Consider the following 27,891-nt stretch of genomic DNA (forward strand, 5'->3'; position numbering starts at 1 on the left):
GGCTGCAGTTTACTTTTTCTAGTCATTAAAACACAACACTTTCTGATATGAAACATGGAAAAGCCTAGGAATAGCTCAGTCAGGATGTAAAAAATAAACAGGGATTTAGAAACTGTAATATGGATATTAAAAGAAAACAAGAGTTTAACCTGAAAAAGAGAACACTTAGTAGACACATCATGAATTCATTCACTCATTCACTGAGTACCTATGATGCACCAGGCACTGAGGTAGTACTATGTGAGAAATGTGATAAAGAAGAGAAAGAAAGAAAAGAGCCCTGTCCAGTTTTCTCAGTGGTTAGAGCACTGGCCCGTGGACTGAGGGTCCTGGATTCAATTTCCGGTCAAGGTCACGTACCTGGGTTGCAGGTTCAATCCCCAGTCCCGGTCAGGGTCATGCGGGAGGCAAACCAATAGATGTTTCTCTCTCTCACATTGACGTTTCTTTCTCTCCACCCCCCCATTCCTCCCTCCCTTCCATTTTAAAAGTCAATGGAAAATTATCGTCGGGTGAAGATTAACAAAAAAAAAAAAGAAGAAGAAGAAAAGAAAGTGAATAAAATTATTTTAAAACCCAAATAATGAAACAAATACTTCCAGGATACTGTGAGTAAGAAGAGAGAACAGTATGGGTCACTGAAAGCCAAGAATTTAACACACTGCGAGGAATAGGCTACTCTAGGTAGAGAAAACTAGAACAATGGAAGAGAAGCAGTTGTGAAATTAATGGCATGTTTGGGAAACCACAAGTGGTCTGTTATGGAGAGCAGGGCGTTGGTGCTAAACCTGGAGGTGAGCTTGATGTGACAAATTATAAAGAACCTTTTATTTCATATTAGATGGACAGAATTGCAGATTAATAATAAAGCTGGGTTGGAATCACAGCTCAATGTTCTTACTATTAAATCAGCAAAAAAGCAGCCCCACCATATTATAAAATAACTGTGATGATTAAATGAGATTATATTTATAAATTATAAACTATAAATATACTACAGTGCCTATGCTTAATAATGCATAGTTATAACTATTATTAGTTAATTTCAGACTTTATCCTGAAACCACAGGGAGACAGGGATAGGTTTTAAGGAGAGTAACAAGATCAGATGTCTATTTTAATTTTGGAAGAGTTTGGAAGGGAGGGAGAGGAAACACTGATGTGAGAGAGACATATCATTTGATTGCCTCCCACATGACCCCTTTCAGGGCCAGGGATCTAACCTGTGCCCTTGACTGAGAATTGAACCTGAGACCCTTTGGCCCACAGGCCAACACTAACTGCTCAGCCAAACCGACCAGGACTCAGATATCTATTTTAAATAAATCTGCTGTAAGTGTCAAAAACAAATGAGAAATGGCAGAGATCAGTTAAGTGGCTATAGTAATTTCAAGGTGAGAGATGAAGATCTCTTTTTTTTTTTTTTTTTTGGTTCGGGTAGAGTGGGAGGAGAGAGAGGAACAGAGAGAGAGAGAGAAACATCGATGTGAAAGGAACACATTGAGTGGTTGCCACCCGCACAACCGACCAGGGCCGGGGACAAACTGCAACCGAGGTACGCGCCCTTAGCGGGAACCGAACCCGGGTCTCTCAGGACCCCAGGCCGACGCTCTAACCGCTGAGCCAAACCGGCCAGGGCGAGATGAAGATCTTAAATGAGACTGTCATAAGAGGACTGTTATACAAAGGAGGGAGTAGCTTTATCTTTGAACTACAGAGATCAGAATAGGTTAATAAAGTCTGAAGAAAGGCAATTTTAGGTGAACAAAAACAACAATTTGTTCAACAGTGGCATAGCATTAGAAATGCTGAAGCAAAACAATGACCATTCATTAAGAATGATGAAAAAGCCCGGCCGGTGTGGCTCAGTGGATTGAGCGTCGTCCCATGGACTGAGAGGTCCTGGTTCGAGTCCTGGTCAGGGCACATGCTCAGGTTGTGGGCTTGATCCCCAGCTGGGGACTTGCAGCAGGCAGTTGATTGATGTATCTCTCTCACACTGATGTTTCTATTTTTCTTTCTCTCTCTCTCTGAAAAATCAATAAAAACATATTTTTAAAAAAATGAAAAAAGTTTATTTTCAGTAGCTAAGAAGTTGGATTAGATGACTTCTAAATCCGACTTCCAGATTCCATAATTCTAAATCACTTACAAAGGTGGTTTTGCAAAGTCATTAATAATTGCTTACAGTTGTAGAGACATTTAAAATATATACACATGCAAACACATATATATATACACACACACACATTTTTTTTTTTTGAGAGAAATAGAAACATTGGTAAGAGAGAAACATGTATCAGCTGCCTCCTGCATGCCCCTATAGAGCCCACAACTCAGGCATGTGCCCTGACTGAAAATTGAACCAGCGACTTCTGAGTGCATGGGACAACACTCAACCAATATTGATTTGAGAGAGAAAGAGAGGAAGGAGGGAGGAGAAGAGAAAGATGATTTGTTGTTCCACTTATTTATGCATTCATTGGTTGATTCTTGTATGTGCCCTGACTAGGGAATGAACCCACAACCTTGGTATATTGGGATGACACTCTAACCAACAGAGCTACCCAGCCAGGGCCTCTTCTGCATGTCTAATGTCTATTGTTCAGGAACTTCAAACCTATTCCCTTGTCCCCTACAAGGTGAATAAAAACCAATAATCTACCTTTATATAATGTTCCTTCATATTTGCATACTATAAAATGCCTGTTATTTCTTTAACATAAACTAATTAATCCCAATTCCTTGAGAGTTTTTTCACATAAATATTCTTTCACTTAAACTAGTAAAGTAATCTGATCCCTAATTGAGTACTACTAGCTCTAGGAAGACAATAATCTCTTCCTATCCACTCCAAATCTGATCCCCAGATACCTATTAAAGAAAACCTCTCCAATCAATTCATACCAACATTTATTGAGAGCCTTCTGTGTAGCAAGGCATTGCTCCAGGAGCTAGGGACTCAGCAATGATCAAAACAGAAAAATTCTGTTTTCATAGTGTTTCCATTTTTACATGGGGTAGAGTGGGCAAGTCATATAAACATAATGAACAGGTAAGTTACACAGACTCTTAGACCATGATAAATGCTATGAAAAAATAAAGCACCACAAGAAGATGAGGAGTACTCAGCATGATAGTACTATTTTTGTTGTTGTTAATCCTTATACAAGGATTTTTTTTTCCCACCGATTTTTACAGAGTGAGGGGGGGGGACACACCGATATGAGAGAAACATTGATTGATTGCCTCCTGCATACGCCCCAACTGGGCCAGGGATCAAACCTGCAACCCAAGTACATGCCCTTGACTAGGAATTGAACCTGAGACCCTTAGGTACCTGGGCCAATGCTCTAACCACTGAACCACACTGGCCAGGGCTGGGATAGCAATTTTATTTTTTTATCCTCACCCGAGGACATTTTTGCATTTATCTTCAGATAGAGCGGGAGATAGACAGGAATGATGAGAGAGAAACATCGATGTGAGAAAGACACATCAACTGGACGCCACCCACATGACCCCAAATGGAGCTGGGGCCAAACTGCAACCAAGGTACATGCCCTTAGCGGGAACCGAACCCGGGTCTCTCTGGAACCGTGGGCCGGCGCTCCAACCATTGAGCCAAACTGGCCAGGGCTGGGATAGTAATTTAAAATAGCATAGTCAGGTCTGGCTGGTGTGGCTTAGTGGTTGAGCGTCGACCCATGCACCAAGAGGTTGCCAGTTCGATTCCTGGTCAGGGCACATGCCCAGGTTGTGGGCCAAATCCCCAGTGGGAAGCATGGAGGAGGTAGGCAGTCAATGTTCTGTCTCATCGATGTTTCTCTCTCTCTCTCCCTCACTGTTCACCTCTCTCTCTAAAACAATCAATAAAGAAAAAAAAAAGTTTGTTTAAAATAAAATAGCATAGTCACAGTGGTCCTCGCAAAGCAACTGTAATTTCTCCATGGTTTATCTGTTAGTTTCTGTGCAAAACAGTAGTACATCTTTTAATTACATAACAGATCTTTAAAAAGCAAACAATGTTTTTTCCCCTCTCATTTCAACTTTTTTTTTAATCCTCACCCGGGGATATTTTTCCATTACTATTTTTTAGACAGAGTGGAAAGGAGGGAGGAGGAAGGGAGAGAAAAACATTTATGTGAGAGAAACACTGATTGGTTGTCTCCACCATGACCCCAACCGGGGCCGGGCATCAAACCTGAAATCCATGCCCTCAACCAGGTATCGAACCCAAGACCCAAATGCTGGGCCAAACCGGCCAGGGCTCAAGTTTAACTCTTAAGCACTCATACAATTAATAAAAAGTTTATCAACTTGTTTTGAAGACTGGAATCTTCTTTCTGTAATGTAAGAAATAATGCAAAACAAAGTTGCCTGTACACAACCGAAGACTGCTGTTAGATGCAACTCTGAAAAAGACTAGTATTTCCCTGGTTGAACAATGGAACTTTCATAACAAATTGTGGAGAGCCATGAGATGAGATGTGGACAGATGGAGGGTGGATAGAGGGAGATGGTAGAGTATTTTAGAGCTACAAAGTTGATGTGCAGGCTGAAGTGGCACTAGCCTCTCACTTCTAGGTGCACTAAGGAACAATCTCCCCAAAACAAACTATATGAATGAGAAGAACAACACATTTCAGTTGGGATGTTTGTTCAGCTTGGAGAAGAGGCAAAAATTAAAATATAGCTTGCTGAAAAGCAATTTGTTTCAACTTACTTATTTTGGTAACAAGGAAATATTGATTAGTTCTTCATTACTCTTATTCATCAAGAGTATCATGTTCACAATAACAAGAGTATTAGTGTAAAGGTAATATGTGTAACATGGACCAAACATCTACCATAAATGTACATTAAACAGAAAACACTTGTTGCTGGGAACCACAGACGGTGCACGCCACTGTTTCTATAGGTACACGCTTCCAAGTTTATTTGGGCACTACCTGTGAGATTTGATTTTGTTATTACTTGTATTCTGACTGTGTCCCTAGAAAAGGCAACCACTCAAATGTTGAATTTTTAGTCTGTTTTTTCATTGTTACAATTTAATTTCCCCTCTGACTATGAAAATAGGCAAAGGACATTTCTTAAGAGGAAAGGTTCCTTTTGTCTCTCTGGGGAAATGTTCTAACACGGTATCATAATCTAATTGCACCATACCTCACAGGGATTAAATAAAGCCTAAGTACTAAAATCCTTTGTAAAGCACTTTAATGAATGCACAGTAACACCTGGCAGAACAAGTTAAAACCAAGACATGGATTCTTCATTAATCCACTGGTCCCACTTTCTTTCTTTCTTTTTTTCAGAGAGAGAGGAAGAGAGAGAGAGGAGGAGAGAGAGAGAAACACTGATGAGAGAACATCAATGGGCCACCTCCTGCACGGCCCCCAATGGGGATGGGGCCCACAACCTGGGCATGTGCCCTGACTGGGAATTGAACCAGCAACCTCTTGGTGCATGGGTCAACGCTCAACTACTGAGCCACACCAGACAGGCCACTGGTCCCCCTTTCTGTTGAAGGAAAAGAGGTTCTGGGAGGGTAAGATAAGCAAAAGCCAAATGAGTACCTTCACAGTTAAAAAGTTAATAATGTCCCTCTGGCCAATTTGGCTCAGCAGTTAAAGCGTCAGCCTGTGGACCAGAGAGTCACAGGTTCACTTCCGGTAAAGGGCACGTTTGTCCTTGGTTGTGGTTCATCCCCCCAGTGGGGTCGTGCGGGAGGCAACCAGTCGATGTGTCCCTCCAAGTCAATGTTTCTCTCTCATTCTCTCCCTCCCTCCCACTCTATCTGAAAATAGAAAAATATCCTCCGGTGAAGATTTAAAAAAAAAGTTAATGTCTTCCCAACAGTAAAGCCACTACCACCTGAATAGCTGGGTAATACAGTCTTTTCCACTGAAATACCATTACCTGGGATAAACTGCCTTTTAACTTCTGTAGTCTTGATATCCCTTTCATTTCAAAATAGATTAAGTCCTATTCTTTACATAACAAATGATAAATGAAATGCCAATGATAGAAGTACTTCAGCTTTTGGAAGGAAAAAAGAAATTTAAGTTATGATTAATAATGTCTATGCTCTTTCTTCCTCTGAATGAACAGGGATGTTGCCTAATCATTTTGATTCTGCAAGTGGCATAAAGTCTGATTTTCACTTAGATCAGCAACTCATCCTCAAAAGCATTTTGGTGAGTGCAAAGAATTAGTAACTGGTCATGGAAACCTTGCCTTTTAAAACTGCTGTAATACTCCCTGGCCAGTGTGGTTCAGTGGCTGAGCATCAACCCATGCAACCAAAAGGTCACCAGTTTGATTCCCAGTCAGGGCACATACCCAGGTTGTGGGCCAAATCTGCAGCAGGGAATGCAGAAGGTGGCCAATCAATGTTCTCTCTCATCGATGTTTCTCTCTCTCTCCCTCTCCTTAATCAATAAAGGAAAACAAAATTTTTTAATAAATGAAACTGCTGTGATATTCAGTTGTTCTGCCACTAAAAAAAAAAAAAGAGAGAGAGGAACAGGTAACATTTTCCTACCTAAGAGTACTTAAAAGAAATCCTCTTGTCCAGCCAGTATGGCTCAGTGGTTGAGCATTGGCCCATGCACCAAGAGGTCGCCAGTTCGATTTCTGGTCAGGACACCTACCCAGGTTGTTGGCCCGATCCCCACTGGGGGGCATGCAGGAGGCAGCCAATTGATGTTCTCTCTCATAGATGTTTCTATCTCTTTCTCCCTCTCTCTCTAATATCAATAAAGAAAAAAATTTTTTAATCTATTAAAAAAACAAAAAACAAAAACAAATCCGCCCTGACGGTTTGGCTCAGTGGTTGGAGCGTCGGCCTGAAGACTAGAGAGTCTTGGGTTCGTTTTCCACTATGGGCACGTACAAAAAAAAAAGAAATCCTCAGCTTTGAATTTACAACTTACAGTACTCCTTTAATCACAATTTAAGTTCTAAATATATTTCATTTTGGCCAACATCCCTCATCAGTAAAGTACATACAACACAGTGTAAGAAAAGGGTATGTAACCCTTGCCAAGTACCTCAGTTAGAGCATCATCCCAATATGCCAAGGCTTGATCCCCAGTGAGGGCAAATACAAGAATCAACCAATGAATGCAAAAATAGGTGGAACAAAAATCAATATCTGTGTCTCTTTCTCTCTGAAATCAATTTTTTTTTAAAAAAAAGAGGAGTTTGTGCCATGAATTGGTAAGCTAAATTGGTTAGAGTGTTGTCTCCATATGTTAAGGTTTCAGGTTTGATTCTGGTCAGGGCACAAATAAGAAGCAACCAATGACAGCATAAATAAGTGGAACAATAGCCCTGGCTGGTTTGGCTCAGCGGCTAGAGCATCGGCCTGCAGTCCAGGGAGACCTGGGTTCGGTTTCCGCTACGGGCACATACCTCTGTTGCAGTTTGTCCCCGGCCCTGGTTGGGTCGTGCGAATGGCAACCACTTGATGTGTCCCTTTCACATCGATGTTTCTCTCCCTCTCTCCCTCTATCTGAACAAAAATGGAAAAATGTCCTCAGGTGAGGATAGATAAATAAATAAATAAGTGGAACAACAAACTGATGTTTCTCTTTTTCACTCTCCCTCTGAAACCAAAAAACTGGAAAAAAAAAATTTTTAAGAGGGGTTTGCTTTGGTGACAGTTCTTCTTTAGTTTAGCCATCTACAACTAACCCACATGAATGATTTGCATATACCGTGGGGCCAGAAGCCAACAGAGAAGACATACCAGTGTCAACAAGAACTAGTTTATTGCCCTGGCCGGTTTGGCTCAGCAGTTGGAGCATCCGCCTGAGGACCAGAGAGTCCCGGGTTCCGCTCCCACTAGGGGCACGTACCAAATACATACATACATACATACATACATAACAAATGCAATTAAAAAAAAAAAGAACTAGTTTATTTATGATTTACTTGGCAGATCTAAATTCTCCACAGGAACCTAGCATAATTAGGTAACAAGGGTCAAATAATAAAATATTAAATAAAACAAACTGTCTCAAAGTTACTAACCTGAGCTGAACTTTTCTAGGCCTAATACTGAGTTATATACTACCTTTGATGATTAAGAAACCAAGTGTAATCCAAGCTCATGGCTATCTTTGCTTACTGGTCTCCTGAATGACCAAAGAAAACATCTCTAATCAGTTTGCTCAACTAGAAAATTCCATTTAAAAAACACAGGAAAGCCCTGGCCAGTTTGGCTCAGCGGTTGAGCATCGGCCTGCAGGCCAGAGAGTCCCGGGTTCGGTTCCTGCTAGGGGCATATACCACACACACAAAAAAAAAATACAGAAAGTTGCCCTGGCCAATTTGGCTCAACGGTTAGAGCGTCAGCCTACCAGCCTACGGAATGAAGGGTCTCAGGTTTGATTCCCAGTCAAGAGCATGTACCTGGGTTGCATGCAGGTTCGATCCCTGGCCCCCTCCCGAGGCACCCAATAGATGTGTCTCTCACATCGATGTTTCTCCTCTCCCTCCCTCCCTTCCACTCCATCTAAAAATCAATGGAAAAATATCCTCGAGTGAGGATTAAAAACAAAAGTAGAGGAAGTTAAAGCTATTGCTTAAAAATGTGGACTAGGGCCCTGGTCGGTTTGGCTCAGCGGTTAGAGCACTGACCTGCGGTCCTGAGAGACCCGGGTTCAGTTCCCGCTAAGGGCATGTACCTCGGTTGCGGTTTGTCTCTGGCTCTGGTCAGTCGTGCGGGTGGCAGCCACTCGATGTGTTCCTTTCGCATCGATGTTTCTCTCTCTCTCTCTGTTCCTCTCTCTCCCTCCCACTCTACCTGAAGAAAAAATGGAAAAATGTCCTCGGGTGAGGATTAAAAAAAAAAAAAAAAATGTGGACTAGGGCCCCAGCAGGTTTGGCTCAGCGATTGGAGCGTTGGCCCGCTATCCAGAGGGGCCCAGGTTCAGTTCCCACTAAGGGCACGTACATCAGTTGCAGTTTCTTCCCGGGCCCCGGTTGGTGTCGTGTGGGCGGCAACCACTCGATGTGTCTCTCTCATGTTGATGTTTCTCTCTCTCTCTTCCTCCCTCTCTCCCTCTCGCTCTATCTGAAGATAAATGAAAAAAAAGAAAAAGAAAAGGTCCTCGGGTGAGGATAAAAAAAATGTGGACTAGAAATACCTTTAACTTTTACCTGTCTGTACTTTGCCTGTTTGACCTTCTGCACAAATAATCAAGAACTGACTATACTCTCTAATCAGGAATGAACCCTTAAGGAGAGTTCTGCATATATGTTGGCAAAGAGGCCCTCTGCCCTTTTCAGCTAGACTGAAATTTAACAAGCTCAGTCCCTGATTAAACAGCCCAATGCTCCCTCACTGGGATCCATCAGCACCAAATATAATAGCATTTCAATTCGGCCTTTCCTTTACGTTTCTATCTCTTATTTCTCCAACACCTCATACTGAACCTTCCTCTATTGATTGATAATGGCATTTTGGTCTTTGGATTCTCTTCACCACTAGAAAAATAAAAACAGCTTCTCAGGGTAGAGAGAAGAAAATTTCAGCTCATTTTAAATAGGGATACTGAAAGAAGTTCTTGGAGAAAAAAAATTAAATATATTAGATATTCAGAGAAGGGAAGAATTTAGAGATGTTGGCTCTGGGAGTGGCTTCACTACTAAATCATTCTCTAAATTGTTTAGACATTCTCAGGACATTAGTTTTCCCTACGTCAGAAAAAGCTGAGACCACTAAGAAACTGCTTATTTAATTCATTGGATGAAAACTAATCCAAAAGTAAAAATATTTATGTTAACATTGAAAATGATTCTTGGGCTGAAGAAACTCTTAACTTATTGTGAGTTGTTACATAACTATACTCTATAACCCCACATTTAATTTCAAAATATACTAGGTACTCAAGGTACCAAAGAATTCCTTTAAACCAGGCTCAGGCTGCCCAGCCAGTGTGGCTCAGTGGATGAGCGTCGACCCATGCACCAAGAAGTCGCTGGTTCGATTCCCGGTCAGGGCACATGCCCAGGTTCTGGGCCAAATCCCCAGTGGGGAGCATGCAGGAGGCAGCCAACTTATGTTCTCTCTCATTGATGTTTCTGTCTCTCTCTGTCCCTCTCCCTTCCTCTCTCTCTAAAATCAATAAAGAAAAAAAAACAGGCTCAGACTGTCACTCTTTTTCTTCTATTACCATACAGATTTACAGATAATAAAATCTCTAATCAAAATTCTAAGATCTGGACAAATGTAAGGACCGACCAGTATTTTTTTTTCCCATGTCCTGACTGGGAATTGAACCGAGACCTCTCAGTCCATGGGATGATGCTCAATCCACTGAGCCCACCGGCTAGGCAAGGGCTAACCAGTATTCATAGAATGCCAACATATAAAACAAAGTTGGGGGACAGAGCAAAAGCCTGGATTCTAAAACTAAATGAGCAATTTAAGTGTTTGGTTTATAAAACCAAAATGGCCCTGGCTGGTTTGGCTCAGCGGTTAGAGCGTCGGCCTGCGGTCCCGAGAGACCCGGGTTCGGTTCCCGCTAGGGGCATGTACCTCGGTTGCAGTTTGTCCCCGGCCCTGGTTGGTCGTGCGGGTGGCAGCCACTCGATGTGTCCCTTTCACATCGATGTTTCTCTCTCTCTTCCTCTCTCCCCCTCCCAGTCTACCTGAACAAAAAATAGAAAAATGTACTCAGGTGAGGATTAAAAAAAAAACAAAAAAAAAACAAAATGAACAAAAAGATGGGTTAAAAGTTCATATCTAAAAAGCAACTGTTTTTTGTTTTTTAATCCTCACCTGAGGATATTTTTCTATTTATCTTCAGATAGAGTGGGAAGGAGACAGAGAGAGAAACATCAGCATTAGAGGGACACTTTGACTGGTTGCCTCCTGCATGACCCTGACCAGGGCCAGAGACGAACCGAAACTGAGGTGTGCCCTTGACCGGACTAGAACCCACGACTCATTGGTCTGTGGGCCGAGGCTCTACCGCTGAGCCAAACTAGCCAGGGCAAAAAGGCAACTGTTTTGAATGGCTCTAACTATCCCATAATAAGTGCAGTATCAAACACAGTCTGAGTAATTAATTCAATGGACTCTTTCCCTTTCACTGCCAGATTGAACAGCTCTAAGGATAATTTCCTTCACTCTCCCAGGGCTCAGTTGGAAGATTCATTATTTATGCCCTCAGTTGTTTACTCTGTCCTAATTTTCCATCCATCCAGGCCCAAGGGCAGTGTTAGCTGGCCTGTTTCCAACTAACAATGACTGTATTAGTTCACTGCCTTACTAGTTACAAAACCAAAGATAATCAAACACAGAAGTATCTTAATATTGGCGAGCAACCCCCATCCACCACCACTTGATCCAGGAGAGATGTTTAAGACAATGCTGATCCAGGTTACCAAAAGGTAAGTAGATGAATGAAATGATCTCCCTAAGTTGTTCTAGCCCCTTTTTTTTGTTAAAGGCACTGAGCAACATATATGCACACCTATATTCTTGTGGGACTTTTATAATTTCACTTTTACTTTTTTTTTTTTTTTTTGGTACGTGCCCCTAGCGGAACCGAACCTAGGACTCTCTGGTCCGCAGGCCTTTGATCCAACCGCTGAGCCAAACAGGCCAGGGCCACACCTACAGTCTTAAAGGGCAGTATCATTAGAAAGGCAGCTTCGGCCCTAAACAAGGGCAGACCTGTTAACTATTGAGGATTAAACTGATTGGGAAGCACTTTGACTAGCAACCATTCACTAGGAAGAGTTCAGTTATTCACCAGCAACCAATTCCACACCCTCATCTGGGTCATAAACAGGTAACAGACTCCACCAAGTCCTCTACCTCTAAATTCAGACTCATAGAAAACAACTTCCTCAAAAGATTCAGCTGCCAAGAGTCAACCCCTGGGAGAGTGGGATGTGCTTAAACACATAAAATACTGTCTCAGACACCTAACTGACAAAGCTGAACTGCTAAAACCCACCACACCAAGCGCACTCCATATGAATGCATTCATTATCTCTAAATAAGACTCATATATAGCATCATTCCCAGGACTTTTTGCCTCTAATATTTTCTCACCTTGAGCAAGCTTTACCTAATTCCAAACCTTACAACATTCAAACTAATTATTATAAGAATTAAACACCACCAAGGGCCCACTTTTCCTTGGCCTTTTCAAGGGGATCATTTTATACTTCTGATGTGAATAGGGGATTCAGCTTGAGTCTCCACAGGGGTGGGAAACGTCTGACCTCTGGTCCACCGGCCTAAATCAGTACTAGCTAACATCACACATCTCATCAAAGAGAAGCAGTTCCAGCCATCACATTAGGAGTGAGTTAATTACATGTCTGACCAACTACAGCAGGCTAACTTTTAAGTTGATAATTCTGTATGACCCCAGACTGATGTTATAGATATCCAAATGGCCCTGGCCAGTTTGGCTCAGCAGTTGGAGCGTCGCCAGCGGACCAGAGAGTCCCGGGTTCGGTTCCCACTAGGGGCGCATACAAAAAAAAATCCAAATGGCCCTTGGCAGAAAAAAGGTTCCCCACCCTTGCTTTAGAGAAAACATAGGGTCCTTTTTCTTAATACATTCTAATACATGTGACTCATACAAATAAACAGACTGCTAAAGAAAATTAAATCAGCTACTTTACCCTCAGCAACACCATATCCCCTCAACCTAACAGATATAAGAAGTCATAGCTTCTTATGTTTTCTTGCAGAGAACCAACTCTGAGGATAGCCGTCTCCCTTAAATGATTTGGAGATCAGTATAGATATACCTATGATTAGTTCTATACATAGCCTTTTGTCTCCTGGGGAAAATTCTTTGGGCAAATCACTTCACCATGCAAAATATTGATTTAAAAAACAGTCAAGAGCCCTGGCTGGTGTGGCTCAGTAGATAAGAGTCTTGGCCCACCAATGAAGGGACACAGGTTTCCATTCCTGGTTGAGGGCAAGTTCCTGGGTTGCAGGTTCGAACCCTAACAGCCATCAATGTGTCTCTCTTACACTGATGTTTCTTTCTTTCTCTCTCTCCATACCCTCACTCCCTTCCACTCTCTCTAAAAATCAATGAAAAAATATCCTCAGGTGAGGATTAACAACAAAAAAATCAGTCAAGAAAACAGAAATATTAAAAAATTAAGTGAGAGGCCCTGGCCAGATAGTTCAGTTGTTAGAGCATCATCCTGATACACCAAGGTTGCGAGTTTGATATCCAGTCAGGACACATACAAGAAGCAACCAACGAATGCATAAATAAGGAACAAACAGATGTTTCTCTCCCCCACTCCTCTCTCTCTAAAATCAATCAATAATTTTTTTTTATCCTCACCCGAGGATATTTTTTCCACTGATTTTTGGATAAAGTGAAAGAGAGGGAAAGAGAGAAACACATCAATAGGCTGCCAACCCACAACACTGACCGGGGCCAGGGATGGAATCTGCAACCCAGGTACATGCCCTTGACTAGAATCAAACCCACAACCCTCTGGTCCGAGGGCTGACCCTCTAACCTCTGAGTCACACCGGCCAGGGCAATAAATACAATTTTTAAAAATTAAGTGAGCAGCCAGGCCAGTGTGGCTCCGTGGTTGAGTGTTGACTCATGCAGCAAAGAGGTTGCTGGTTCAATTCCCGGTCAGGGCACATGCTCAGGTTGTCACCTGATCCCCAGTGGGGGGCATGTAAGATACGGCCAATTGATGTTCTCTTTCATTGATGTTTCTCTCTCTCTCTCCCTCTCCCTTCCTTTTTCTCTAAAAGCAACAACAAAAATAAAGAAAAAAAATTAAGTGAGCTAAGTACAATGTAACTTTACAAAGCTAATATTAACTGCTCACCCATGGGTGGACAAAGAAAAACACAGCTAGGATATCAAATAGGATGGCAACCTGTTTTCGGGTAGAAGCAAGGTGAACTGGTGGTACATGCTTCAATATGGTCACCAAGTGGTTTTGTCACTTCCTCAGCTTAGCCAAGCTGCATTTCATTTTGTACTAGGCTAGCTGTCAAAGTTTCAGTGATAGTTAAATAATTAAATTGTTACAGGTGTTTCTCCTTTTCCTCCTATTGACAGCCCCACCACCCCCTCCTCACAGTATTGTTGTCTATGTCTATTAGTTATGCATATATGTCATGTAAGTTATTTGGTTTATCTCTTCCCATCCTCCTGTCCTCTGAGGTTTGTCAGTCTGATCCCTACTTCTATGTCTCTGGGTCTATTTTGTTCATCAGCTTATTTTGTTCATTATATTCCACAAATAAATGAGATCGTGTCATATCAATCAGTGATTTTTAAAGGTTCACTCTCAGTAACATTAGATAAGGGTTCCTCTTTGCCTTTCAATTTAAACATTCATAGAGTTTGAAGGGATAAATGGGTAATGAACTAAAAACTCCAAATCCAACAAAAGTTTACTCTGAATCTACTTTTTTGCACAATTCTATACTAAGTCTACTTGACAATTTTTAAAAAGTATAGTAAGTTTTCTGCCCTGGCTGGTTTGGCTCAGAGGTTAGAGCATCGGCCTGCGGTCCAGAGAGACCCAAGGGCACGTACCTTGGTTGCAGTTTGTCCCCGGCCCTGGTTGGGTGGTGTGGGTGGCAACCACTCGATGTGTCCCTTTCACGTAGATGTTTCTCTCTCTCTCTCTCCCTCCCTCCCACTCTATCTGAACAAAATATTGAAAAAATGTCCTTGGGTGAGGATTAAAAAAAAAAAGTATAGTAAGTTTTCTGACCCCTAATAAGTTTCCACAAGTGATTTGGTCTCCCAGTTCATCATCCCTATTCTTTTTTTTCTTAAATATGTTATTGATTTTTTTTTTAGAGAAAGAGAAACATCAACGGGTTGCCTCCTGCACTCCCTTTACTGGGGATCAAACCCACAACCTGGGAATGTGCCCTGACTGGGATCAAACCCAGACCTCTCAGTCCATGGGATGATGCTCACACCAGCTGGGCGATCATCTCTATTCTTTATAATACTTGCTTCCATCCCAAACTGTTCCTTATTGAGATCCAATAAATCAATGCCAAAAACAAATAAAACACAATCCAGTTTAAACTATAAAACAGCTTCAGCATATCAATTCTGTCAACACTGAACTCCAGTTAGAACAATTTCTGAAAACTGAACCTAGATTTTAATGAACTCTCAATCACTTCAGTTACTATTTACCCAGGAACGACCTGACCTTTTTTTTTCTTGGTACATGCCCCTAGCGGGAACCGAACCCAGGACTCTCTGCTCCACAGGCCGATGCTCCAACTGCTGAGCCAAACTGGCCAGGGCCGACCTGACTTTCTAGTTGCTAGATGGGATGCTGCTGGATTCAGAAATTGCTTAATAAAGCCAGTCAGATCTTTAAAAAAAATTTTTTTTGCCAAAGAGTTGATATTTATCCCTTTAGGCATTCTAGATAATTAACATTAACATAAATCTGGTTCAAACACGTTTGGTGAAAATGCCTGGTGAAAACAAGTTTACCATGAAATTGCCACTCAACACAGACATGCAGGTGATACACTAACGAACATACCCTTTGTTTCTATCATACATTTGGGGGTTTCTATCATCAATTGATAACTTAAAAACCTACAAAGAGCCCTGGCCGGTTTGGCTCAGCGGTTAGAGCGTCGGCCTGCGGTCTGGAGAGACCCGGGTTCGGTTCCCGCTAAGGGCATGTACCTCGGTTGCAGTTTGTCCCCGGCCCTGATTGGGTCGTGTGGGTGGCGACCACTCGATGTGTCCCTTTCACGTCGATGTCTCTCTCTCTCTCTCCCCCCCCCCCACTCTATCTGAACAAAAAAAAAAAAAAAAAAAAACCTACAAAGAGGTTCCTGATTTTGGCTGAAGATGAGCTCTTCCTCCTGGGACCCATTAAGTTGTAGGTATAAAGTAACTCAAAAGATAAAAATGTAATTTAAATTGTAATGTTACAGTCACCCAGGATATTTTTCAAAAGTTTGGTTTTGGTTTTTGATGGCCAAAACTAATTCCTCTGAGAACCTATGGATATAAGAAATAGACCAGTGGAGAAAAAGATTAAGACTTTTAAGTTTCAGTAACGATAAGGTAAGTTTGCTCGTTCTAGCTAGGATTCCCCAACAGCAAAGCCGGTGAACATGTATGTACCGGGAAGAGACTTTAGTAGAATTAATCACTAACAACTATCAGGATTTCCTTTAACCACCATTTGACGGAGGCTCTTCCACTAGTATCTTCTTTTTCGGATAGTTTTTGCTGAATAAGGCAGTCCCAAGCAGAAAAATGTTGAAGACAGCTTTAATGGTCAAGGATGCAGTTCAGTTCCCAAAACCTACTCCTAGCCTTTAAAAAAATATATATTTTGCTGTTTACTGCATCAGATGCCACATAAAAAAGGGTTCCTCTTTTCTTCTGTTATTTTACTACACTACGGACATCAACACATCAGTAAAAAGAGATGAGTCCTTGAATCTCCTTACCCTGCTGCAGGGGTGGGATGGAGGGAGGGAAAGAATGAAGGGCTTAATTAGAAAATCAAAATAAACTGATGGGATGTGGAGCTCTTATTTCCCATTCCATTTCCCTTCAAGGTTAAGTCGACAGAAGTCGCGGTTGCGTTAGAAAAAAACACACACACACCTTGAGCCCTGGAAGGGAGGTGAGGTTCGCTCTGCATCGCTCGGTGGGGCTCCCGGCTCCGCCCCACCCGCCTGGGGCAGCTCAACTCTCCTGCGCCCTACCGCGAGAGGATGAAAGAGAAGGGGCTTCTAGTGGTCTTGGCAGGGGGAGGGGGGACGGCTGCTCCGGGTGCCAGGCTCTCCGAGCGCAGCACTCCTCGGTGCGCCGACACCCCCTCCCCCAGCCTGCTGCCACTAGCTCCCCTTCTCCGCCGGAAGCCAGCCCCGCCCCCTCAACTCCATCCCGGCCCTCCACGAGCCCCCTCCTGTCCTCATAACCAATGGTGAGCCAGGGAGCCAGCAGAGCGACTCGCCAAGCAGCCAACTGGGGAGGCCCACTGGGAGGTCAGCTGCTGGGGATAGGCCAACTACCCGCGGCCGCGGCCCCGGCCCCGGCGCTTCTCCTCTTTGTTAGAGCTGCCCCCAACCCTCTAGGCCCCCGCCCCAAACCCGGGAGCCTAGTATCCCACAGCTGGGCCAATTGGTGCCGCGCCCCTTCCCGCCTACCCTCTTGTCTGGGTACTAGGACAGATCCCCATCCAGCCGGCACCTCCCAGAGTGCCTCAGACCTCCATAGCAATAGCCACCAGGAGACACCCGACAGTAAAAATATGCTCCCCAGGTCTCTATGCCTCGCCCTTCTTTTCTCCGAGTAATCAACTGCACTCCCTCATAACCATGCATAAATTTAGGTTCGCATATTAGATCAGCTGCACACATCAATCTATCCTGTCTGCAACTCTAGCTTTGCTTCCCGTGCCACAGAAATTAAGGGACTGGGGGGTGGGGGTGGGGGTGGGAAGGTAGGTTATCTGGAAGTTTGGTGTTTCATCTGCAAAAAAAGAAACACCAAAAAAACACGGCACACAGTGGCTCCAACCCAGCTAAGACATAAGACATCTACAACCAAACCAGGAAGCAAACATCTTAAGTACTGTTCAAGCCACACACCTAATATTGGGGTGTGGGGGTGGGGGGAGGGTCCTCTCAGCAACTGCCAGGCTGCATAAACTGGCAGGTTACATCAACATTTCAATCATTAATGCCAACGTTAGGGTCATAACATTGTTGGGATGGAATATGCTAAGGACTGCAGGACATTTTCTTAGGCATAGTGGGGCTCACTTAAGACACACAAGAAAAATGGGGATCAGGGAAAGCAAGCTATTACTTATATGATCGTTTTTGTCCAGAGTTCTGGCAACTAATACACATATCTAAATCATTCTACAATCCCTTTCGGTTCCCCAGTACTACTATTAAAAAAAAAAAAACAAAAAAAAAAAAAAAAAAACCTACAATAAAATACTTTAAATTTAAGTAGCCCTTCCTTATATGGAACTCAAAGCACATCATACACATAACCTCTGTGTTCTTGGAAGATGGAAAAGGAGATGAAAACATACCCATTTTTAAACCAGCTCTTTTTTTCTAACCAAATTAAAAGATTCTGGTTTAAGATTTATGGAGGAGCCCCGCTGGTATGGCTCACTGGTTGAGCATCGACCCATGCACCAAGAGGTCACTTGTTCGATTCCTGGTCAGGGCACATGCCCAGTTGTGGGCCCAATCCCCAGTGGGGGGGATACAGGAGGCGGCCAATCGATGTTCTCTCTCATCAATGTTTCTCTCTCTCCCTCTCCCTCTCTCTAAAAATCAAAAAAAAAGAAAACAAATTTTTTTAATGTTTTAAAAAAAAAGGTTTATGGAAGAACTTCATTGGTGTCTCATAAGCTAGCTTTTATTAAGATCCATATGTAAAGAACCAAATGTGAAGTTTATAAAATTTTAAATTCTGCCCACAGAAGTCTGCCAGATCAGCTAGCTGGTGAGTCCGTCCCTTTCCATCTACTGAACTAAAACAAAAATTCTCAAGAGCACAAAGCAGTTACAACTCTCCTCCACATCATTTAGCAATCCCCTGGCATCTTCCATATTAAAATAACTAAACAATACTGCAAGAAGCTACTGTTTAAAATAGTGTGTTCTAGCCCTGGCCAGTTTGGCTCAGCAGTTAGAGCGACAGCCTGCGGTCCAGAGAGACCGGGGTTCGGTTCCCACTAAGGGCACGTACCTCTGTTGCAGTTTGTCCCCGGCCTGGTCGGTCGTGCGGGTGGCAGCCACTCGATGTGTCCCTTTCACGTCGATGTTTCTCTCTCTGTCTCTCTCTCCCTCTCACTCTAACTGAACAAAAACAAAAAACAAAAAACATGTCCTCAGGTGAGGATTAAAAAAAAATAAAATAGTGTGTTCTAGCCCTGGCTGGTGTGGCTCAGTGGTCGAGCATCAACCCATGCACCAAGAGGTCACCAGTTGATTCCTGCTCAGGGCACATGCCCAAGTTGTGGGCCAAATCCCCAGTGGGGGGCATGCAGAAGGTGGCCAATCGCTGTTCTCTCTCATCAATGTTTCTATCTCTCTGTCCCTCTCCCTTCCTCTCTCTCTAAAATCAATAACGGAAAAAAATTAAAAAAAAAAAAAAAACAACTTGAGATTTTTGGCTCCCAAATCTAATATTCCTATCCACTAAGCTATATAATGGATCAGGGCTCACTGGTGCTGATGTTATCCAGCTAAGTTTCTATTCTGTGGCTGTTATATATCTTATAACCTGGCACTAGCCTATGTTATCAAACTTAACTCCCTACCGTGCCTCAGCATGTTTTCCTCACACTAAACAGACTGTTCTGCATGCTCACTGTCTCTGTATCATGTTCATCCATTTCTACTTTCTTGCCAGAACTTGTAATGTTATAACTATTTCATTTAAATCCCACCCATTCTCCAAGGCCCAGCTCAAATTCCACCTCCATTGTAGAGCCTTCTTTGATGCCGTCAGCAATGATTTCTTTTTTGAATCACTACTACAAAATTTAGTGCTTAATTGTGCTGCTGTCTAATGTAATTTGTCTTCCTAAGTTAGATTGCAACTCAGAGCTAGTATTATATTTGCCTTTATATCTTCTCCTTCCCCAGTTTTGCACAGTAAAGCATACATAGTACAGTCCTCAATAAATACTTGCACCAGTAAACTTCATAGCAAAAGAATGGTCAAAATCACTTAAATGATCCAAGTTCTCATAACAGCCACCAAAGCGGAAATCATTAGTAACTTTCTTAATTCATTTTCATGATAAAACAAGTACCTGTAACCAAGTTCTCACTCAGCCACTACTAAGTACTTACTGTGCTTCAACAGTATCATGAACAAATTGATAGGAAAGGCTTCAAGAGGGCTGGTAATGTTTCTTGATCTGGGAACTAGATGCATCCGTATATTCAATTTGTGAAAATTCACTGAGCTATCCATTTATGTACACTTTCCTTTTCTTTTTTTTTTTAATCCTCACCTGAGGACATTTTTTGTTCAGATAGAGTGGGAGGAAGACAGAGAAAGAGAAAAACATCGACGTGAAAGAGACACATCGAGTGGCTACCACCCGCACAACCAACCAGAGCCGGGGACAAACTGCAACAGAGGTACGTGCCCTTAGTGGGAACCGAACCCGGTCTCTCTGGACCACAGGCCGACGCTCTGACCGCTGAGCCAAACCGGCCAGGGCCATGTACACTTTTCTATATGTATATTTTATCTCAATAAAAAGTTTTCTTTTTTAAAATATGTTTTTATTTTTATTTTTTTAGAAAGAGAGGAAGGGAGAGAGAGATAAAAATATCTATGTGAGAAAGATACATCAATCAGCTGCCACCTGCCCACCCCCTACTGGGGATCAACCCCAAAACCCAGGCATGTGCCCTGATGGGGAATCAAACCAGGACCACTCAGTCCATGAAACGATGCTCAATTCACTGAACCACACCAGACAGGTTCAATAAAAAGTTTTAAACTATCATCCCTGGCTGGTATGGCCAAGTTGGTTGGAACATCATCCTGTGCACCAAAGAGTCAAGGGTTCCATTCCCAGTCAAGGCACATAGGGTTTGGGTTTAATCCCTGATTAGGGCACATATAATAGATAACTGATTGTCCAGCCAGTGTGGTTCAATGGCTGAACGTCAACCCATGCACCAAGAGGTCGCTGGTTCAATTCCCAGTCAGGGCACATGCCTGGGTTGTGGGCCAGATCCCCAGTGGGGGGCATGCAGGAGGCAGTCAATCTATGTTCTCGCTTGTCGATGTTTCTCTCTCTCTCCCTCTCCCTTCCTCTCTCTCTAAAATCAATAAAGAAAATAATTTAAAAAAAGAAACCACATTACTCACTAGACTTACAGATAATAGCAGCTCTGAAAAAACAAATGTTAAAGTTTTTTTTTTTAAATGCAATGCTTTGAACTATTATTTATTTCAATGTAGTAAGTATCCTTTAAGTTTTTTTAACTGACTGCACTTTCTATTTCAGACACTAGAAGTATAAAATCCACACAGTATCTTTGAGAGTTCAATTTACTTATTCATTCACTCACGTCACCATGTATTTATTGCATTCCTACACATCAGAAACTCTACTAGATCCCAGAGACAAAAAAAGAAAAAAGGCCCTGGCCGGTTTGGCTCAGCGGTTAGAGCGTCGGCCTGCGGTCTAGAGAGACCCGGGTTCGGTTCCCGCTAAGGGCGCGTACTTCGGTTGCAGTTTGTCCCCGGCCCTGGTCAGTCGTGCGGGTGGCAGCCACTCGATGTGTTCCTTTCGCATCGATGTTTCTCTCTCTCTCTCTCTGTTCCTCTCTCTCCCTCCTACTCTACCTGAACAAAAAATGGAAAAATGTCCTCGGGTGAGGATAAAAAAAAAGAAAAAAGAATACACTACAGTCCCTGTCTTTAAGGCACTTAGTCTAGTGAGAGGAGACACATCAGTTAAAAAAAAAAGCAGCGCTGGCAAGTTTGGCTCAGCGGTTAGAGCATCGGCCCAGGGACCAAAGAATCATGGGTTCGATTCCAGTGCAGGGCACGTACCTCGGTTGCGCTTTGGTCCCCCAACCCTGATCAGGGTCCAGCGGGAGGCAACCAATTGATGTGTCTCTCTCACATCAATGTTTCTCTCTGTCTCTCTCTCCCTCCCTCCCACTCTGTCTGAAAATAAATGGAAAAATATCAAGTGAGAATTTAAAATTTTTTAAATTTTGTTTTATTTTTTTGACTTTTTTTCCTTTGATTTTTTTAAATTAATTTTTGTTACAGATGTTTCTCCTTTTTCTCCCACAGATTCCCACTCCCCCTCCCTCCTTGCCCTGTCCCCAGTTTGTTGTCCATGTCCAATGTTCATGGATACATGCATATAAATTCTGTGGTTTATCTCTCCCCAACCACCCCCTCTTCTGGGGATTGTCAGTCTGTACCCCACTTCCACGTCTCTGGGACTACCCCATTCCTCAGACTGTTATGTTCATTATATTCCACAAATAAGTGAGATCATATGATACTTGTCTTTCTCTGTTTGGCTTGTTTCACTTAGGATATTTTCCAGGTCCCTCCATGTAGTCTCAAAGGATAAGAGATCTTTCTTTCTTTCTTTTTTTTTAATCCTCACCCGAGGACATTTTTCCATTTTTTGTACAGATAGAGTGGGAGGGAGAGAGAGGAAGAGAGAGAAAGAGAGAGAAACATCGATGTGAAAGGGACACATCGAGTGGCTGCCACCCGCACAACCGACCAGGGCCGGGGACAAACTGCAACCGAGGTACGCGCCCTTAGTGGGAACCGAACCCGGGTCTCTCTAGACCGCAGGCCGACGCTCTAACCGCTGAGCCAAACCGGCCAGGGCGATCTTTCTTTCTTACAGCTGCGTAGTACTCCATTGTGTATATGTACCACAGCTTTTTTATCCATTCGTCTATTGATGGACAGTGGGCTGTTTCCAGATCTCAGCTATTGTAAATAGTGCTGCTACAAACATGGGGGTACATATATTCTTTCTGATTGGTGTTTCAGGCTTCCTTGGGTATATTCCTAGAAGTGGGATCACTGGGTCAAATGGAAGTTCAATTTTTAATTTTTTGAGGTAACATCATAGTGTTTTCCATAGTGGCTGCACCAGTCTGCATTCCCACCAGCAGTGTACTAGAGTCCCCTTTTCTCCACAACCGCACCAACACTTGTTGTTTGATGCTTTGTTGATGGCGGCCATTCTGACAGGTGTGAGGTGATATCTCATTGTTGTTTAAATTTTTTTTAAAAAAAAAAAATACAACAAAGAATACACGAGAACCAAATCCTAACTTTTGCAAGATTGTGGGGCAGGACAGAAGAAGAAGCATTTCTGGCAGAGGGAGAAAAAAAATGTGTCCATATAATAATTCACCTTAGACAAACCAGCTTATCCAAACTGGCTTATTCTATTAACAATCTTTCCTGACTTAATTTAAATGAAAATAACCTATACTTAGAAGGTACCTTTAAACTATTACCTATAGAAAATAAAAGCATAAGGACTTAATGGGTATGGAAGATTTGCTAAAATATGTAGTTGGCTAGGTTTCAAAATCGACTGTGCACAGTATAAAACCCATGAAGGTAACAGATACAATTGGAGTTAAAACTGCTTATATGATAATAAAAATTCTCACTTGAAATTGGAATTAATTATGCTACACCCACTTGAAAAGTATGTCAAGGGTAAATGAATAAACAGAACTTTCCTAAATATGCTCTGCCTTATACAAATTAAATTCCCAAGTTGGGAAAGAGACTACTCTGACAATTAGCTTCCATTCTTGCCTTTGAAAAGCCTCTGTACAGAGACATGCTGGTTGGCAAATCATTTCCACATCTAAATAATTTAAGTCTACATAGGAAAGACTAAGACTTTAACTGATAAACCAGAATTAAAGCTCAAAGTCACCACAAGGGCAATGGAAACATTTATGTGGTGTATTTTTCCCTAATCCTCAAATGACTTGAGTCATTTGCTATGGTTTGGGATGTTTGGATTGTGGGTGTTAGGGGTGGGGAGATGGCGAGAAGGGACAAGTTGTTAATTTCTCATACTGATGGGGTACACATGGTAGAAAAACTAAAAGCCAACATCCTAAAAAAAGTTTCACACACATACAAAATGAGACAGCAAACTTGTGAATCAAGGATGATTTGGCATCTTTAAATGCAGAGCCAATTCTCTTCTAGTGCCAAAGCCAATGGCTTCTCCTGTAGATAAAATGGCATGGATCCTGAAAAAGCCCTGGACGCTGTTTCCCCACAATCCTATAATCTGTCAGAAGACAGAAAACAAAAAGAAGGCTTTGCCAGCCAGAAAAAGCAAATTATAACTAATACAGAGCCAACACTTTACTTCAGACAGAAGGAGCTTTTCTATGCATCTTTGGAAGAAGAGACACAAAAGAAGTTTACCATTGCTCAAATAACTAAGGCAAACATTTTAAACAAATACCATCTTGGATAAACATTTGATGTAATTACCTGCTTTCTCACTTCTTATTCATAGCCTTAAAGAATATTTGCAACATTTACAAAAAAGAATTGATGGTCACAAAATACAAATAACTTTTATAAGTCAATAAAAAAAAGGGACATATAACCAAAGAGGTAAATTTTCAAAGACCATTAACTAGTACTCACAGAAGAAATACATAAGGTCAAATATTACATAAATTCCATGTTGTTAGGAAGTGGTGGAAAGTGCTTTCTTCATACAGCCCTAGAAGTATTTTTGACTTGATAGTACTGCTAACAGCAAGCTTCCAGAGAAATCCTGGCTACTAATTAATGAACAAAACAAAAATAGATAAGGGTGACTAAAAGCATCATGTTGTATACTTTATATATCTTATCATTTTGTCAATTACACTCAATAAAGTTGAGGGGGAAAGATGAGGGTGCCCAGCATAAGAAATATATTCCCAAAAATATTTAGGATATAAATTCTGTAAGACATCTATTCTGGGAAGAAAATTATTAAGTAGGATGGATACAAGAAAACTACAAATCAAATACAAAGTAACTAAAATTAAAATAAGATGAGTGCTTGGTTCCACAGCACATATACTAAAATTGGAATGATATAGACAAGATTAGCATGGCCCCTGCACAAGGATGAAAAAAATTATATATATACATATGATGTACCTTCACCTATGAATATAAAAGAGCTGAAGCTGATCCCTGGGTCTACAATGAACATGGCAAATGATAGAAGCAAATAACATAAAGTGTAAATATACAACCACAGAAATAAAGCACCTCCAAGAAAATAATCTTACTCTTTACTGTGGAAGCAGGCCATTCAGGGATCCCTTTATCATACATCAAATGCAAAAGAAAAGCAAATAATGCCTGGGTGCTGCAAAAGCAAGTACAGTCTTCCCCATCAAAGAGGAAAAGAAACCTAAGTCTTTTACTTGTCCTTGATACAAAGAGATAATGGACTGTGAAAGAACTTAAATTCTAGAATAAAGATTCAGTTCCAACCTATGTAAAGCTAAGGACTTCAAGTCACTGTTTGTTCTAAAATTAGCAATACACAAGTCCCTATTGAAAAAACAATACCCAAGATCCTAACTGAGCTGTCAGCAGAGTTCAAGTTCTGAGCATGTCAGCAGACTATTGCTTAACCATTTCAGTTTTTCCTTATCGGTTTTAGACATCAAAAGAACCACATCCCAATTTTCCTCTATTGTTAATGCTACTTTAGAAGCTGAGAAAATTTTAGTTCATCAGATTCAAATTTCAAGCATTTTCTAAGTACACGATATCACCCATTCTATATTTAGACTCAGGTATGGAACAAGAAGTGCTAGCTTTGTCTGAAATGGCACCATATCCATCGTCAAAGCTTAACAGCAACCATCACCTAGGTGTCTACATGGTGTCACATAAAATAAGTCTTTTTCAATGCTTGCTTGTAAGTGGTTCTATTGATTGACTGGAATGCTTTAAATATAGACAATAAATCACCACCACCAGTCCTTTCAACATTCAAGCATTATAACTGGCATAATGAATCAAAAGGCCAAGATGATAAAAACTCTAGTGATTCTAATCCTCCAAAGTGATATTATTAAAAAAATCTTCTGGAAGTATTCTCTTTATTGTTTTTTAAAAATAATTTTTGTTGTTAATCCTCACCTGAGGACATTTTTTCCTTTGAATTTTAGAGAGAGTGGAAGGGAGTGGAGCGGGGGAGAGAGAGAGAGAAACAGAGAAAAACATCAATGTGAGAGATACATTATTTGGTTGCCTCCCACATGTGCCCCAACCAGGACAGGGGATTGAACCTGCAACCCAGGTACCTGCCCTTGACCAGGAATCGAAAACTGCAACCCTCTGGTGCTCCAGCAGACGCTCTATCCACCGAGCAACACCAGCCAGGGATGGAAGTAGTCTCTTTAATAAAAAAAATTGTTTCAGCCCTAGCCAGTTTGGCTCAGTGGTTAAGGCGCTGACCTGCGGTTCAGAGAGACCCAGGTTCAGTTCCCGCTAAGGGCATGTACCACGATTGCAGTTTGTCCTGGGCTCTGGTTGGGTTGTCCTGAGCTCTGGTTGGGTCGTGTGGGTGGCAGCCACTTGATGTGTCCCTTTCACGTTGATGTTTCTCTCTCTCTCTCCCTTCCTCCCACTCTATCTGAACCAAAAATGGAAAAATGTCCTCTGGTGCAGATAAAAAAAAATTTGTTTCATCAAGCTGGTGTGGCTTAGTGGTTGGGCACTGACCCATGGACCAAGATGTCACCAGTTCAATTCCCGATCAGGGCACATGCCTGCGTTTCGGGCTCGATCCCCAGTTAGGGGGCAAGCAGGAGGTAGTTGATCGATGTTTCTATCTCTTTCTCCCTCTTCTTTCCTCTCTCTCTAAAAATCAATAAAAGTCCGGCCAATGTGGCTCAGTGGTTGAGCATCGACCAATGCAAAGAGGTCACGGGTTCAATTCCCAGTCAGGACATATGCCCGGGGTTGTAGGCCAGATCCCCAGTAGGGAGCATGCAGAAGGCAGCCAACTGATGTTTCTATCTCTCTCTCTCACTTCCTCTCTCTAAAATCAATAAAGAAAAAAACATTTTTTTTAAATAAAAAATAAAAATCAATAAAAAATACATTTTTTAAAAGCTGTTTTATTATGGTTCCATAATTGTTACATTCTAGAAATTAGGGTAGCAATATCTCTTCCCAACTCCTGAACTATACTTATAAAAATATATCACCTTTCTCAAAAGGAACTTAAGACCTCTAACAGACAGTCTGTTGCTAATTTTCACAACATCCCAATAAAGAACTATTACTTAGCATTTATATCACACTTGCTAAAGTGTTTTACAATTATTTTCATTAGTAGTCATGCCTCACAACCACTCACTGAGCTAAACTGGTCCTGTTATCCTCATTTGACAGCTGAGAAAACTGATGTATCTATTCTATCGGTAAGGTCAATGTCAAGCCAGTCTGCTTTTCCAAGACCAGGAACCTAACTCTTAAATTAAAACAGTCTCATTCACTCAGCATTGTATGTATATTGCTCACAACCCTACCTAAAGTAGGTTTTGTTCCCAGTCAGTGTGGCTCAGTGGCTGAGCATCGACCCATGCACCAAGAGGTTACCAGTTCAATGCCTGGTCAGGGCACATGCCCTAGTTGTGGGCCCGATCTCCTGTGGGGAATGCAGCAGGTGGCCAATCGATGTTCTCTCTCATTGATGTTTCTATCTCTCTCCCTCTTCCTTCCTCTCTCTCTAAAATCAATCAAGAAAAAAAATTGTTTTTTAAAATAGAGAGTGGGTGGGAGGGAGAGAGACAGAGACAGAAACAGAGAGAAACATCGATGTGAGAGATACATTGATTGGTTGCCTTTCACATGACCCTGACCAGGCCAGGGATCGAACCTGTAACCCAGATATGTGCACTTGACCGGAATCAAACCCAAGGACCAACACTCTAACCAGTGAGCCAAACCAGCCATGCCTAAAGTAGGTATTTAGAGAACAAGAACCCACCTAAAATGATGATGTGATACAAGAACATTAAATATTTTAACACTTCGACAAAAGTATGTAACCAAAACTGGCTGGTGTGGCTCAGTTGGTTGAAACATTGCCCAACTGAAAGGATGCTGCTTAGATTACTGGTCAAGGCACATACCCAGGTTTCAGGTTTGATCCCTGGTCTGGGAGAGTGTGCGGGAGGGAACTGATCGGTGTTTCTCACATCCATGTTTCTCTTTCTCTCTTTCTCTCTCTTCTCTCTCTGTCTTTCCTTCCCTCTCTCTTCCTTTCCTTCCCTCTCTCTCCCTTACTCTCTTTAAAATCAAT

General features: G+C 42.0%; 1 protein-coding gene and 1 non-coding gene across 3 annotated transcripts in view; one reads left to right on the forward strand and one right to left on the reverse strand.

Annotated features, from left to right (window-relative positions):
- The window catches only part of FAM222B (family with sequence similarity 222 member B), a 79,072-nt gene that overhangs the window by 39,392 nt on the left and 11,789 nt on the right, over positions 1-27,891 (reverse strand). The window lies entirely within an intron of this gene.
- On the forward strand, positions 24,615-24,721 carry LOC118635094. The gene has a single exon (XR_004960441.1). It is a non-coding gene; the product is annotated as a U6 spliceosomal RNA (small nuclear RNA).

Source organism: Molossus molossus, unplaced genomic scaffold (assembly GCF_014108415.1).
Source record: "Molossus molossus isolate mMolMol1 unplaced genomic scaffold, mMolMol1.p scaffold_m16_p_19, whole genome shotgun sequence".
Classification (NCBI taxonomy): Eukaryota; Metazoa; Chordata; class Mammalia; order Chiroptera; family Molossidae; genus Molossus; species Molossus molossus.